Source organism: Peromyscus eremicus, chromosome 5 (assembly GCF_949786415.1).
Source record: "Peromyscus eremicus chromosome 5, PerEre_H2_v1, whole genome shotgun sequence".
Classification (NCBI taxonomy): Eukaryota; Metazoa; Chordata; class Mammalia; order Rodentia; family Cricetidae; genus Peromyscus; species Peromyscus eremicus.
In genome coordinates, this window is record NC_081420.1 from 128362413 (window position 1) to 128378862 (window position 16450).

The 16450-nt window shown below is 46.8% G+C and overlaps 1 pseudogene; it reads right to left on the minus strand.

Moving 5' to 3' along the window:
* Positions 1-6972: 6972 nt before the first annotated feature.
* Positions 6973-8220, minus strand: LOC131911164 (glutamine synthetase-like; annotated as a pseudogene).
* Between the last annotated feature and the right edge of the window lie 8230 nt (positions 8221-16450).

A 16450-nucleotide genomic window follows, 5' to 3' on the forward strand; every position in this document is an offset into this window, starting at 1 on the left:
GGAGTGTGTTGTCTTATGAGGCTTTTTGTTATCCAGGATTAAAATTCCACCAGTCCCCTAGGCAAGGTGCCTGTGGCACCCTTGACAGTGATTTATCCTGGCAGATGCCCCCCCCGGGCACACACTGCAATATTGCACTACAGTGCCGGCCGGCTCCCCACCCACCCACCCCCTCCCTCTGCTTTCTGCACACACTCCTGCCTCCGAGGGCACCGGCTTCCTGACCAGCCAGCCGTGCCCTAAAGCACAAACAGGGTAGGAAATGAAAACCCCGGGAACAGCAGATGAAGTGGGCAGGAGGTGGAGGTACCTCTACCCTGCGCGATCTGCTCGGCTCCCCAGGCTGGCAAGGAAAACTTAAACATTATTTACTCAACCATGTGTGAGTTAAAACCAATATCTGTGCGCCATCTGTTCAACCGAGTGACCCCGTGACGTCAGCCTCATTCCTTGTCATCAGTTTCTCTGTCCCTCTGTGGCCCTTCCCCAGGTTGCTTGATGGGGAGGGAAGGGCTCTGGTAAGTAGGGCCAGCTCCACAGAGCTCTCTGCAGACACAGCCGTAGAGGTGGCTGGTCACCCTCTGCACTCGGCCCTTAAGCTACCTGAGGAGGCTGCCACCACGCCCAGTGGGGTTCAGTGGGAATCCCAGGTCCTCCACCTTCACTTCCAGCAGCCCTAGCTCTGCCAGCAATGGATGGGATGACTGTCTTAAGGCATGTCAGTTTGTGGTCGGAGTTTTCCTATGAAGTACGCAAGGGTACCGGCTGTCACCTCTTCAAGGCTCCTTTGAGCTGTAAGGTCTCTCCTGCCTGCCTCAGGTTGTACTCCCATTTCTGACTCAGGACCCTCATACCAGGCACCACCATTCTTTCTTCCATTCCCTGCTGCGCCCATTTGTCCGTATCTGCCAAGGCAGACTCCCTGCCATGATGTCTTCCTGTTACCTGGCAACCACCATCACCATACCACACAGGGCTTTGGAAGCCTGCTGGCCTGCCTTCCATCACACACACACACACACACACACACACACACACACACACACACACACACACACACACGGCAGGAAGGGGGAGAGATCTGCAGGTACAAAGAACTGTCTGTTGGGCAGAAACCAGGAAGAGATGCCCAGGAAAGGGTCATGGTGCAAAAAGCATTTTGTTAGAAATAAGAATTGGGTTCCAGGTCCCAGACTCTGCCAGACTGCTGTGCATTCTTGTGCAAATTATTCTCCACTCTGGGCTATGGTCTTCCCATTTGCGTACTGGGGGCAACAGTCACTGATTTCTTGCCAGCTTTTCAGTCAGATGCTTTAGCAAAATGAAAGATCTGGGTCCTGGCACCTTGGGAAGTGTCTGCAACAGAGACTAGCCCTGTCTTCTCTCTTTGTGTGCAGATGGGAGTTAAGGCAGTGACTAAGGCCAAACAAATAGTGATCTGCAACCTAATTAAAGGTGCACAGGACAGACTGGCCCCTGGGGACCATATGTGTGCCTCTTCCCAACCCTGTTCAGTGATGTGACACTAGACACTTGGCCATGGAGGGAGTGTTTTCTCCATGGAAACAGCTAAGTGGCACAGATACCTGTCGTCCATCGATCTCCATCCCTCCATCTATCATCTTAGGACTTCTTGATACACATTTATCCGCAGACCATTGCCCTCACCCCTTTATACAGCCAGCAGTGCAGAATTTCCTTCACCCCAGCACCCTCCAGTGACAGCCACATCTCATGTCCTGAGGAAGGAATTGCACTACCCACCTAACCAGCCTCCCCTCAGGAGGCCTTCCAGGAATGCAGATACTAAGTGAGGAGAGAAGAGGGGGTAAGCCTGCCTATCTGGGCCATCAGGGATGAACTGCAAAGGCTGGCTCATTTGTGTACTATCGGGAAGACTCGTTAATATCAGGGTGTTAAAATATGTAAATAGCATCAACATGCACCACATCCTAATTACTGTTTTGCATTATCAAGTCATTTACTCTTTATGACATTCTGTGACTGTTCAGCTGTGTCAGCGAACATTTAGCAGACCCTCCTACCAGGGATGATGGAGTCTCCGCTTCCTGCTACACAGGAGGGGGAGGGAAGGAAGGAGGAGGCGGATACACAAGGTGCAACAATGCCTCCCGGTTCCAAGTGCCTCCGCACTGGAGAAGGACGCCCATTGTGGAGGTGCTTTTTGTGTGAACAACATATGTTTCCACTTCCTGGCATTTTCCCGTCGTCCCTCAATCCCGTTTCTCGCAGCGGCAGATTTATACGCAGGCTAATGAGAGCTGACATTTCTTGCACCGCTTGCTACACTTGCTGCACTGAATTATGGTGGGGCAGGTATCCCCCAGCCACAGAGCAATCTCCCTCAAACACTTCTCTAAGGCAGCTGCGAGGTCCCAACTGGGGAAGCTGCCTCCTCTATCTGCAGGGTGACATTCAGGTTGTCAGGCTGGATCCTGGGACTGAATCCCACCTGCTCTTTGGGCCCCGAGCCTGCCTCTGAAGGAAGCTGTCTGCTAATGTGGAAAGGTTAAAGTTGTGGTACTCCATTTCCTATAAAGGGTTAGTCGAAACCAGAGGTCTCACAGAGGCGGCAGGGACACCAATCCCCACTCATAAATATATTTTGTAATAGTTTCATTGGTCAATGTAAAACATTAGCACATTTCATATACACGTTCAGATTGCTAATATTTTTGAAAAGAAACAAAACTAGGCCCGGAATTTGGTGCTGGTAGCCAGCCAGGCATGTTGTGAGGTAACCGTCGGTTGGAGCGAGGTAAAGTGCTCACAGAGTGGCTAGGATACAGCTTCCAACTCTGGGTGGCCTGTGTTCGAAGCTAAGCTCCACAACTTATTTGCTCTGTGACTTTGGGGCAGTTACTCAGCTTCTCTGTGCTTAGCCTCCTCGTGTGAAGAGGACAGTCCTGATGTCATCCAGTCAGAAGCACTCAGATCAGCACCTGTCACACATTCAAGCGCCATGTCAGATTTATTTATAGGACTGACACCTGGGTGCCTTTCAAGAGGTATGTGCTTCTCATGCATTAGGCTCTGGAATTTTCTGGGGTGGGTTACGTGTGTTGCGGTGTAGTGGCTGTGATAAAGCCACTGGGTACCTTACACGCAGCCAGAGCAGGCCAAAGCCAGAGGGAGGTGCATTCTAATACTCTGCCTCCCATCTCTACCATCAACTGTTTACACCCGTCAAGGTCCAGTGTATTCCCCCAGGTGACAGGTTCACAGAGTGAGTAATTCTGTATTGGAGATTATTAAAGATCTGCTATCGCTAGCAGGAAGAAGGGAACAGAGAGGTGAATGGAGACAATTTCCATTAAAATAGAGCTGGGAAACAAAAGGCACACGGAACTATTTTGAGCCTAAGGCAGGTGACACAGGATTCAAAATTTAATGAGCCTTAAATGCCATTGGATGAATGCAGCAGAGACACAGGGCTATATCAGACAGGGCTTGGCTGTTGCTTCCCCCTAACCTCCCCCTTTTTAAGGTTCCCAGCACCAGCTAGCTGAAGCCTAGTCAAATGGGGGAGGGACGAGCTAGCAGCAGGAAGTATAGAGAAAGGCCTTGGGTACCTGCTGCGTGGAGGGGGGTGAGCTCGGATGCTCACCCTGTGTAGGGTCACGACCCCCCATGTTCACCTGCATATCTCCGCACACTGACCTGCAAATGCCCAGAGTTGTTACAGGGAGCCCACCAGAGATGACCACTCATGCCGTTTACAGCAGATTGAAAGTCTTGGTTCCCGCTGCTGGGACTACACTCAGGTATTTGGGACCCAAATGAAGCCTGAGTGTTTAGGGTAAGAGGTTTTTAAAGGCAAAAACCACAGCCTGGTATCTCGCTTAGCAGTTGCAGAGGGAGGTTTGGATAAGCAGGCAGTTTACAAGAAGCTCAGTTAGCTGGGGCATCTTGACCTCGGGTTCCTGGAATAGAGTCAGGTAATTTTCCACGGGACTCTCCATCAAGGAGATCAAACTCTAGTTAAACCTGCAATGGCCTCAGCAAGAATGCAAGGTGGAGGAACCTCTGCACTGTCTTGTCCTGTCCCAGAGTATCTCCTGGCTTCCCAAGTCTTCCCTGGAGCTACCTTGGTTTCTCAGCAAGTAGATGTTGTCAGCTGTCTGGACGGCTGTTTCCCATAGGGCACTGCTGAGTGGTGGCCTCAGCTAAAGGGCCTGCACTTGTCTACGGCATCAACAAGGAGACCAAATTCATTGTGCAGCTGAGTTTAGCTTCTGACAAGGTGGCAGTTTGGGGGGGGCATCAAGCCCCCTCTTGCCTGTGCAGCACCCACTGATTGAGAAGCAACAGCCCCATAGTGGGACAAGATCCTTGGAGGCCTTTGTGGCCTTCCCTATAGCCTTGGGCAGCTATCCAAGAGGCCTGGCCTGTAGCCTTGTTGCAAAGTGCTATTACTGCAATTATTTACATATATTAGTTGTGTAAATGGACAGGACTCTCGGTGATATTTTCACAGACACCATGCATTGCTACCTGCAGCCCAGCACCTTCCCAGTCTCTAGCAATCCCTCCTCTCATTTCAAGTCCTTGTTTCCACATGGGGATAAGAACTTGGGGTGCTCTACTTTCTGTGTCTGACTCGCTTTCCTTAGCACGCCATCCCCCCAGCTCCATCCGTTTCGCTGCAAGTGACAGAATCTCATTCTTGGTGGCTGAATATCCCATTGTGTCCACATACTACAGCTTCTGTAGCCATTCATCTGTTAGCCGCATCTAACAGTCTGTTACTGACAAACTGGAACAATGCCTCTGCCCTTGGCTGAGGTGGTTGAGACGAGGATGCCTTCCCAGGCAAAGAGGAGGCAACCTCCAAGTAAGCTTTTAATGAAGTGAGTGTCCACATAAGCTTTTAATGAGGTGGACATACTTAAAGGCACACTGTGCAGAAGCAAGACTGGAAGCCGGAAGGAACAGGCTGGCCCAGCTGTGAGCTGTAGCTTTTATTGAAAGTTTAGGGCTGAGTTAGAGATGAGCCTCTGGGCGGGAATGTGTGGCGCACCTTTTTTGCCTGGCTGCTCTCAAACTCCATTTTGAGGAAATACTATTGGAGGAGGAAGTCCTAGGGCTGGGCTGTATGATCTTGGAAGTGAGCCTTGAGTAGAAAGGTCCAATCTTCCGTGACCTATGAAGACCCTGTCTGTTATCTGTACCCAGTGAAGTATCAGGCTGCATGCACAGTCCAAGTGCCAGGTGTGTGCCCTCGTGCAGGAGAAGTGGCCAAGCATGTGTTACTGTGGCTGTGGTCAGGACTGAACCGCCTAGGAATTTTTGTCCCTTAATGAAAGACTAGGGTTGAAAAGCTATTCTTTTTCAGATCCTCAAACAAATCCATACTTAATCCATTGTGAGTGGTGAATCAATAAACCGGAATATGCAAGTATCTCTTCAGTGTGGTGACTCACACACTTGGGGGTGCCGTAGCTAACTCCAGAGTTCTGGGGCCCAGCTTTTGAGGAGCCACCATCCTGATTTTCCACAGTTGTCACACCAGGTCACCTCCCAGCGGAGGTGGACATTGATTCCTCTGGTGGCTGCCTTCTCCCAGCATTTCTTCAGCTCGCCTTTTGTTAATAGCGTTCTGACTGGGCTGAAGCAAAACCTCATTGTAGCATTTGGTTCGCATTTTCCTGGTGGCTCACGGTATGAGATAGGGGTTTTTTCTGGGGCAACTGCAGAAAGTGAGCAGTAGGGGTGTCAGGGAAGCCCCTCTCACACTCTGCACGCCCATGGGTGCCCAGGCTCTCTTCCCTGAGCCCTCCTGTCAGAAGCTCAACACAGCTCCACACTGGTGAGAGTCAAGATGTCTGCAGTGCTTCCCTCCTCCCAAAGATTCCACTACAAAAGCCTGCATCCTGACCATTCCCAGCTTCTCCATCCCCACCTTCCACGCCACCCCATGCCTGGACTTGTGGCTCCTTCCTCCACCTTCAAAGACAACTATAAAAAACTGTATCACTCTAGCTTCTTACATCCTCACACTGTTTTTTTTTTTTTAAATCCCTTTCACTTTTTGTGAGGATTTATTTGTGTGTGAGTGTGTGCTCTATCGAGTTTATGGTCGCCTGGCTCATGCCTCACCCACAGAGGCTGGAAGAGGGCATCTCCTTTATTACTCTCCACCTTTTCCTTTGAGGCAAGGTCTCTCCCTGAACTGTGACCTGATGTTTTCTTGGCTAGGCTGGAAGCCAAAAACCCTGGCAATCCTCCTGTCTCTGTCTCCCCTTGGAGCTGGGGTCCACACCAGAGTGTGTGGAATGCTCTGCTTGTAATATGAGTACTGTGATCTGCTCTCTGGTCCTCATGATTGCTGGGAAGTACTCTGAACTGCTGAGCCATCTCTTCATCCCTTATGGCTTCCACATTGAAAGAGCTCAAGATGGGCTCACCTGTCAGAATGCAGAGTATCTCAAGGCTGGTGGCGGGAAACATAACTCTATCTGTTTCCCTCTGCTACACAGTCAGGATTCCAAAATTCTTTTTGTCCCATTTAGTGACAGGTAAAGAATGACATATTACTGGCCCACTTGATGTGGTATTCTGATGTGTCTACCTACTGCAGGAAGAGACTGGTTTTGAGGTTTGGGATCGGGAGGCATCATGAGGTTTCATCTCTTCAGAATGTTTCTCTGAAAACCATGGTCAGACCAGCAACCAGCACACTCTTGGGACATGTGTCCATGAAATTACTACTCTCTACACAGTAAAAACCTAGACACATAGGTCCTCAGGGACCTGGGAAGGCACTCACTCCAACCTCTGTCACCTAGGACAGTGATCCACTTGGTACTCTTTTACTTCCTTTCCTTTCTTTAGTTCTTAGAAAGAAAGACGACTTTGATAGTCCAACCCTTGAGTTATCATGGAGACAATTAGGACAGCCGGGAGGGGGGAGTGTTGGAGGAAGATAAACAGCCAGCAAGGGCTTGCTTGTTAAAAGTCTAGTCCACTTCCTCTTTTGCTGGAAGGCTCCTCTTCAGTCTCATTGAGAAAACGATGGCTTCTGACATTGCAAAGGGGTTGCAATGGGCAGAAGGGCAGCAGTTCTCAAGGTAACGCTTCTTCTCCTGGCTGGCTGTCCAGGGAGTGCAGATGGTAGTTCTGTGGTTGGCAAAACTAGTAAAAAGTCATTGATGTTGGGGGCTTCATGGAGCACTGTCCAGGGACCCTTTGGGATCATAGGCATTAACATGGTCCTGCTTGCTTAGTTTCTGCATGGCTTCCTTAATGTGCTCCAGATCATTCTCCTCTCACATAGCCTTGGTGTTTTGAAGTGGCAGCCTGGACCATTCCAGTCTCCAGTAATAGGCTTAGGATCAAAGGTTGTTATCATTCCAAGTTTTTACATACACAATGTAAGATGAAATGACCCATCTGGAGATGACCTCCAGTGTGGATTCATTCACATGGTCTTGTGTAGAATTTGGTCCTATCTGGGGCCCCACTGGGCAGGCATGACCTCAGCATTTGTCCCTGCAATCTTGACTCTGGCATATAAGCAGGCCCAGTTGTGAGCCTTCACAATATCCCTGCCATAGGCTTTATCTACCACCCCAGTAATATGGATTTGGAGACCCAGGCAAGCCATTGGAAGGCCAACCAAAATGGTACCCACCTATTCCCATGAGAGTATGTTCCATTCTAAACCAAGGATACTGGTTGCTCACCATATCTGTTATCCATTTACAGGTAAGGCTTAAATTGGTCTCTGAAGGTTTATGGTTATACTTGAAAACTTCACCAACTTGTGGGAATCTTTGCAGAAGGGAGTCCCAAAACATGGCACAAGGATGGGGTATGTGTCACTGCTGGAGTCCTCAGACTGAAAAGTGCCAGAGCCATCCAAATTCCACCCAGACAATTCTTCTACATACTTCAGAACCAGGACATGGGTCTTGCAGCGCAATCCTTCTCCAGTGCCATCAGCCCAGACATACACAGACTTTCTTGTGCCAGAGCAGGGTTATGTCCATTTGCTTGATGCCTTAGTTCAAGTGGGAAGTTGCTGAGGTGGCCGTGGTTGACGATGTTCTGGGCAGCGGGTGGGGGGGGGGTGGGGGGAGGTGGGGGGGTGGGGGGAGGTGGGGAGGTGGGGGTGGGGGGTGGGGGGCCTCAAGAGTGAGATGAAGAGCGCTCTGCTCACCTGCAGTTCTCTGCTCTCCCCTTTACTTCCTTTTTCATTTCCACCACGTGGTCCAAGAGTCCATCACTTGCTTCTGAAGGCAGCCTCCCCAGTCATGTGCCTGCAGCTGCTTGTACCCTCCTGTGGTCACTTGGCCACACAGCTGAACAGACCTCGTCCCACATCACATCACACCTCTCCCTCCTGAAGACCTCCAGAGTCTCCTCTTTCTTATGGTAAAACTCAGCCTCTGTGTCATGGTCCACACTGCCTACTTGATGTGATTCCCCTGTCTCTCTGACCTTGTCTTCCATCACTCAATAAAATAGGCCTTTTCTCTATCCCAGTTGTACCCCATTTCCATGTTCAACTGCACCCCCAAACTTGAGGCATGCCGTTTTCCTTCACTGAGGGTTCTCCCTAGATCTTTCCTCCCCCCACACGGCCTCCTCTTTCCTTAGACTGGCTTTTTCCCGTCACCATCTGCTCCCTCTTCGGTATCCTCTTCACACATGCCACCCACTGCCAATACATGGCACCACCTTCCCTCTCTGCCCTTTGTGCCCTTCTCCAGAGTGTAAGCCTCCTTAGAGCTGGGAGCTGACAGACTTATCTACCACTCTATCCCTTGTATCCAATGCTTCGACTGGCATATGGAAGACTCTGAGTAAATATTTGTTGAAGAAATGAGTGAGTGAAGGCACAGTGGGCCTCCGGGGCATTTCAGAAGTTCCTGTTGCCAAGGATTACAGTGCCATGCTATCAACTAATTTAATTTCATTTAAAATTATAACCGCAGGACTCCTTTTGATCATCACAGAGTGGTGGAAGTGAGACTTTCCAGAATAAAGTTCTGGATGGGAAGATATGCATCATACCAATCAGTGCTAGGGAGAGCTCCCTGGATAAACGCTAACCACACCAGCATTGTGTAGTCCCTAGGGCAAGATGGGTGGTCAAGACACAACCCCTTCTCTCAAGGAAGTTATAGACCGATGGGGCAGATCCACACATGTACACATTTCTCTCTGTTTCTGAGACAGTCAGAATGAGACAAAACCATAAAATATGGATAAACCTTGGAAGGAGCCAACAAACACTGGCACCTTGGCTACATCTGAAACAGTGACCTGCATCCCCTGCCAGCTGACTTCAACAGGAGAACTTTAATTATATTGCTTAATTACACCAGAGCACACTAGCATTTTTAATTTTTTTATAACCGTAATTCCCCCCTGGGCTCCTGATATTTGCCTTACATTATTGCCAAGCACTCAAGAGGAGGGACAAACAAGAAAGGAGTTTTAGTGTTTGGAGTCCTCAGCCCTGCTGTGTGTTATTTGCTTATACATTCAGAGCTGGAGAGGGCAAACTCTTCACCCGTTTCTGGTAACCTGTGAGCCCAGCTGAGAAACAGGAGGATAGGGACACCATGGCCAAGCAGCCAGACCACACCTCAGACTTCACAAAGCACTGGACTTTCTTACTGATCTCTCAAAAACCGAGCGGAGATTATAGCTCTGCTGTTTTCAAAAAGAGGAAACTGAGGCAGGATTGGAGCAGTGACTTAGGCTGTGAAATAATCTTTTTGTACACTGTAAAGATGTGTCACTCATTTTGGTTTAATAAAGATGGCCAATACCTAGGCAGGATTTCCAGGCATAGAGGATGCTGGGAAGAAAAAGGGCAGAGTCGTGAGGAGACGCCAGGGATGCAGAGCAAGCAGCATGGGCTTTACAAAGTAAAGGTAATCAAGCCATGTAAAAGAACATAGATTAAAAGATATGGGTTAATTGAAGTTGTAAGAGCTAGTAAGGAACAAGCCTAAGTTATCAGCCAAACTTTCATAATAAATAAGAAGTCTCCATGTGGTTTTTTGGGAGCTGGCAAGCGGGACAGAAAAAAATCCGCCTATGGATTTATGTGCCTACACATCAATCATGTTAGAGCAAGAAATCACACGTCTAAGCTCCAAGCCTGATGTGTTTGCCACCAAGCGGGAGCTTCAATCCCAGAATGTCCACACCTGTGCAAAACCACACAGCAATGCATTGTGTAATTTCTTTACAAATATGTCTTCCTTCTGGCAGCTTCTGGTTAGCATATGTGTTTAATTAACATTTCTAATTAAAACCAGAACGCATAACACTCAAATATTTTCCATGAGTTACATTCCTCCTGATCTGTAAATGGCAAACCTGCACATGGTAGGTATAGTATTTCAATTTTCCTATAGAGATCTGATAACATTTTTTTATTAAATAAAATCAATAGGAACTTGCTGAAAATGCTCAGCTGGCTCCTCTCCATGGCTAAGAAGAGGAATCAGGAGCTGCTTTTTAGAGACGCAATAGGCAAGAACATCATCCCGAGCCAGGCAGTGGTGGTGCACGCCTTTAATCCCAGCTCTTGGGAGGCAGAGGCAGGTGGAGCTCTGTGAGGCCAGTCTGGTCTACAGAGTGAGTTCTAGGACAGCCAAGACTATACACAGAGAGAAACCTGTCTTGAACAACAATAAAAAAATCAAAACAAAACAAAAAAAGAAACATCATTCAAGTACAGAGGACTGAAAGTTGGTGCCAGTTTTGTGAGTTGGAGTCATAATCCCAGTGTGATGGTATTTAAAGGTGGGAACTTGGTGAGGCCATTAGGTTGTGAGAGCAGAGCCCTTATGACTGAAATTCATACCTTAGTAAGAAGAGGCCAGAGAGGTCTTGTCAACCTCTCTCCTGCTGGTTAGTTTTTGTCAACTTGACACAAAGCTAGACATACTTGGGAAGAGGAAATCTCAACAGAGGAATTGGCCAGTGACAATGTCTGTGATACGTTTTCTTAATTGCTAATTGATGTGGGAGGGACCATCTGGCTGTGGGCTGCACCTCCTGAGCAAGTGGGCCTGAGGTATACAAGAAATTTCTGGACAAGCCAGAGGGAGCAGTCTAGCAAGCAGCTTTCCTCTGTGGTTTCTGCTTCAGTTCCTGCCTCCAAGTTCCTGCCTTGCAATCCCTCCTTGATGATGGACTGTAACCTGTAATATGAAATAAACCTTTTTCTCCCCAAGTTGCTTTTGGTCACTGTGTTTATCACAGCAACAGAAAGCAAACTAAAACAGGTCTCTTGGCTTCTCCACACCTTTTAAAGATATAATAATAACCCATAAGAATCATCATCGGAATTTGATCATGCTGGCACTGTGCTCCTGGTTAGTTGTTGTTGAATCCCAAACACACTGAGACACTGGGTCCTCCACGAGAATTTCATTTGGAGGGCAGGGGTGGTTGGGCTGTGTCTTTGTTACTGTGTTGTTACTGTGAAGAGACACCATGGCCAAGGCAATTCATAAAATAAAGCATTTAATTGGAGGCTTACTTACAGATTTAGAGGATTAGTTCATGATCATCATACTAGGAGTCAGGCAGGCATGGCACTGGAAAGCAGCTGAGAGCTTTACATCCTGATCCATAGTCAGCAGGCAGAGAGAGCAAGACAGGGCCTGGCATGGACTTTTTGAAACCTCAAAGCCCACTCCCAGTAACACACCTTCTCCATCAAGGCCATGCCTCTTAATCCTTCCCAAACAGATCCATTAACTGGTGACTAACTAAGCATTCAAATATATGAGCCTATGGTGGATAGTCTCCTCAAACCACCACAGGTAGTTTGGAATACAAGAGAGGGTATTACAGCCACATGGCAGAGAAACAAAATGCTCACTATAAAGAGCCTGTCGCAAAGTAGAAGAGATTTTAAACTAGAATTTCATCAATCTGTTAGTCTATTTCCGTACAGACTCCACAGAGATCAAATATTATATCTGACGTTTGTCAACACCCATGGAGGATAGTCTTGCCTACAGTGGGATTTCCCAAAACTTAATCATTTTCTCTGAATCTGTTTGTTTCATGTTTTCACTTTAAGTCGACCTATTCTACTTAAACAAATTTATTTGTAAAAGAACTTTCACACCATTCTCGTAAGCATAACCAGTGTGACGTGGAGGCACACACACAGTCATCCACATACAATTTCACTTTGCACCATTTCTTTTACCTGTGTTCAACATGGTCTGAAATAGTGAAGGAAAATTCCAGAAATAAACAACTCCATAAGTTCCCATTGCACATCATTCCAAAGGGCACTCACAAAAGCAATCTTGTACCTTCTCTGTCTGTTCTGCTTTGGAGTGAAAATTATCTCCTTACCCAGCATATCCACACTGTGGGTGTTACCATCCCATTTGCCACTTAGTAACACTGTACTAGTCAGGGTTCTCTAGAGGAACAGAACTTATAGAAACAAATGTATATGTATATGAGATTTATTAGAACAGTTTACAGGCTGTGGTCCAGCTAGTCCAACAATGGCTGTCTACCAATGGAAAGATCAAAAGAACCCAGTAGTTGTTCAGTCCATGAAGCTGGATGTCTCAGCTGGTCTTCAGTAGACACTGGAATCCTAAAGAAGTAGGCTCTAACGTCAGTGAAGGAATGGACTTGCTAGCGAGGGCAAGAGCAAGCAGACAGAGAGAGAGAAAGCTTTCTTCTTCCATGTCCTTTATATAGGCTGCCAGCAGAAGGTGTGGATCAAAGATGGATTTTCCTACCTTAAAAGATCTGGATTAAATGTGGATCTTCCCACCCCAAAGATCCAGATTAGAAGTGGGTTTTCCCACTTCAAATGATTTAATTAAGAAAAAAATCCCTCACAAATGTGCCCAATCCTTTGGGTTTTAGTTAATTCCAGATGTATTTAAGTTGACAACCAAGACCAGCCATCACAACCACCTTGGTTGTCACCTCTGCTGTTTTGATACTGCGGTGCTCATCCATAGCACCCAATGATGTCATAGGACTTTAGGTGTTCAATGAGGGTCTTGGGATATCCCCCCACAGGTATGGGGAGGCAACTGCACACGAAAAGCCACATTTTGTTCTAAATGACCACTAAGAAATGTTTATAGTTCTGCAATGACCAGCTCACCTACTTTTGGTGGCCTGGATACCATATTTGGAATGAACTGGGCTTTGCTCTATCACTTTTTTTTTGACAAAGCATTGATAGAATTTCAAAACTTAAATGACTTAGTAATAATGGCAGTCTTGCCAGTTGTGATAGTGCACACCTGCAGGATATATTGAAGAGACAGAGGCAGGAGGATGAAGAATAATGGTAGTCTTATATTCACAACTAGCTGGCTGACAACTCATAACCAAAAAAAGTATTGTAATGATTAAAAAACAAAGCAGGAACTAAGAAGTAAAACAAAGTGTAATATAATGGTAACTTTGCTTCAATTGTCCAGCTGGAGCGGCTTATGAGTTCCTGTCTCCCCTCTCCCTCTCCATTATGCAAGTGTATTAGGTCTTACAAGTGCCCAGGACAGCACACAGCCTCCAATTCCCCCACACTGCAGTACGGTCACGGAGAAGCCCATCACCCCAGTCCTTTGAGCCAGCTCTCTGACCCTGTATCCCATGCCTGTGATGTATGACTGCCCTTCCTTTCCTGTCACCCCACAGTGCTTCCTTTGCTTTGCATGAGAACACTGAAGCCCATCAAACCCAAAACCAGAAACATCAGCAACCAACTGTTATATTGTGTGGGCCACAGGAGTGATCTTGTAATTCCGGAAGTATCTGGAGCATCAGCCTGCGCTGCACAGAACGTTGCTTGTTGCTGCTGTTATTTGTTGTGGCTTGATTCCAGAACATTCTCATCAGGCTCATGTTTTAAACGCCCACCCACACCTTGTGGTGCTTTTAAAGGCCCTTAGGATTTGGACTTAGCCAGGAAGAAGTAGGTAGAAGAGCGAAAGTTGTATCTGCCCCTGGGTCCAGTCTCCCCTCTCTTCTTTCCGGTTTACTTCCATGTGAGGCGTGTCAGCCATGCTCTCCTGCCACAGTGGAGCCGCTACCATCATACCTTCCCTACTAAGCTGACTGCAACCTTCTGAAACGAGCAACCAAAGGGAATTCTTCCTCCCCGAAGTAACTTCCGTCAGATATTTTGTCATAGCAACAAGAAAGATGACTAATCCAGTTTGAGTATGGTTTGTCTCTTCCTCACCCATTACTGAACCCCCATTATGAGATGAAAAGAAGCGCCGGCAGTGTGACCTTTAAGAGGTACTTAGGGCTGTGCCTTCATGAATGGACCAACACACTTTCATGTGATTAATACATTAATGGGTTGACGTAAGAGTGTGTCTGCTAAAAAAAAAAGAAAGAAAGAGGGGGAAGGAGGGAGGGAGAGAGAGAGAAGAGAAGGAAAGGAAAGAAAAGAAGAGAAGAGAAGAGAAGAAAAGAAAAGAAAAGAAAAGAAAAGAAAAGAAAAGAAAAGAAAAGAAAAGAAAAGAAAAGAAAAGAAAGGAAAAAGCCAGTTTGGCTAGGACTCGTGCATACAAATCTGAAGACAAATTGGAAAGGCTTGCCTCAAGGCGGGGTAACCAGAGTTGTTGTTTTCTACTACAGTGGAAGACAAGGAGGTTGCCTCAGCCTGTTGTTGTTGCTGATAACACAATGCGAGAGACTGGGGGGTTTATTCAGGCTCACAGTTCTGGCCCAGGGTTGAGGAGCCACACCTGGCTTGAGGATGTCCTTCTTGGTGTTAGGGCCCTAAGAAAGCACAGAGGATTACATGCTCCCAGGTGTCAGGGGCTCAGCTACACTCCCCTGCCTTTCACAGAAAAACCATTCTTGAACCACCTATTAACCTATCCACCTGTCAGTCTATTGGAAGTTCTGATCTGAAAGCCTCCTGCCTGAGGACTAGCTATCATGGTACCAGAATGCACCATGCAAGCTAACAAAGGAATGAAGCAACCAATCATCCCTCCTGGCTGCAACACCTACGAGCCACAACAACAACCAGCACGGACTGATGTTTTGGAATATTATTTTAACTAGGCAAAGATGTGTTACTTTTGTTTATGCTGCATTTTTAATTATATATTTAATTATATAAAGATGTGTTGCATTTGTTTCATCTTGCCTGCCTAAGGCCCCTGATTGGTGTAATAAGAAGCTGAACGGCCAATAGTTAGGCAGGAGAGGGATAGGTGGGGCTGTCAGGCAGAGAGAATAAATAGGAGAGAAGAGGAGAATGAGAAAAAAAAAGAAAAGAGGAGAGAATGAGGGAGAAAGAAGGGGAGAGGCCCAGGACCAGCCAGGCAGCCTCTAGTCAGCGGACACAGAGTAGGACATACAGAAAGAAAAGGTAAAAAGCCCTGAGGCAAAATATAGATGAAGGGAAACAGGTTAATCACAGTTAAAGAAAAATAAGCTATCCATAAATGAGCATAAGCTAAGGCTGAGCATTCAAAACTAATAATAAGTCTCTGTGTCGTGATTTGGGAGCTGGTTGTGGCCTCAAAGTAAAAGCCTGGTACAGACCGATAACACTAAGGGTGCAGTAGTGTCACACACACCTTGGCAGTAACCAACAGCTCTCTAATTGGACTTAAGACCTGCTCAAGCAGATGAAAATGATGCCTGTACCAGAAACCTAGCTAACTACTCTGGTCCGATGAAGTAATCTTGAAGAACCTACAACCACCACTTTACAAAACCAGCATATGCCCTAACTACATTCTAAACATTTGTCCTTATAGCCATAGATAATGGAGTTCTTACCCCTTCTCGAGAAAATTTCCCTTCCAACAGATGGAGATCATTACAGAAAACCACAACCAATCAGAATGCAGAGCCATGGACCCCATCCCAATGAGAACATCTACAATATAACTCCCTCTCCTACGCCCCAGAGAACGTTGCAGAAGAGGAGGCAGAAGGATTGTAAGAGCCAGAGAATCAGGGAATTTGCTGTCTCCTTGGAATGTCAGAAGCTACACCCATAAAGGCTCTCTAACATGCTGCCTAAACACGGGCTGAACAAGGACAACAGCAATAGTCATGCTAAAGTGAGAGAAGCAGGCTTTCCCAGGAAGAGCACGCCAATTGATTATCCCACAGCAAACGGTCAGTACAGTAAGTAACGTTATGTGGACTGATCAGGTTACATTCAGAAATACATATACACATATGCATGTAACAACAATGAAAAACAGGGGCCATGAATTTGAAAGACAACACAACAAGGAGGGGTACATGGGAGGGCTTGCAGGGAGGAGAGGGAAGGAGAAAATGATAGAATCATACTATAATTTCAAAAAGTGAAAGAATCAATAAAGACAACAAAAAGTGAAGCAAATATATTAGAATATATTTATTATGTACGATATCAAAAACCCTGATGTCTATTATAACATTCTAGGTAATTTTCAATAATTTT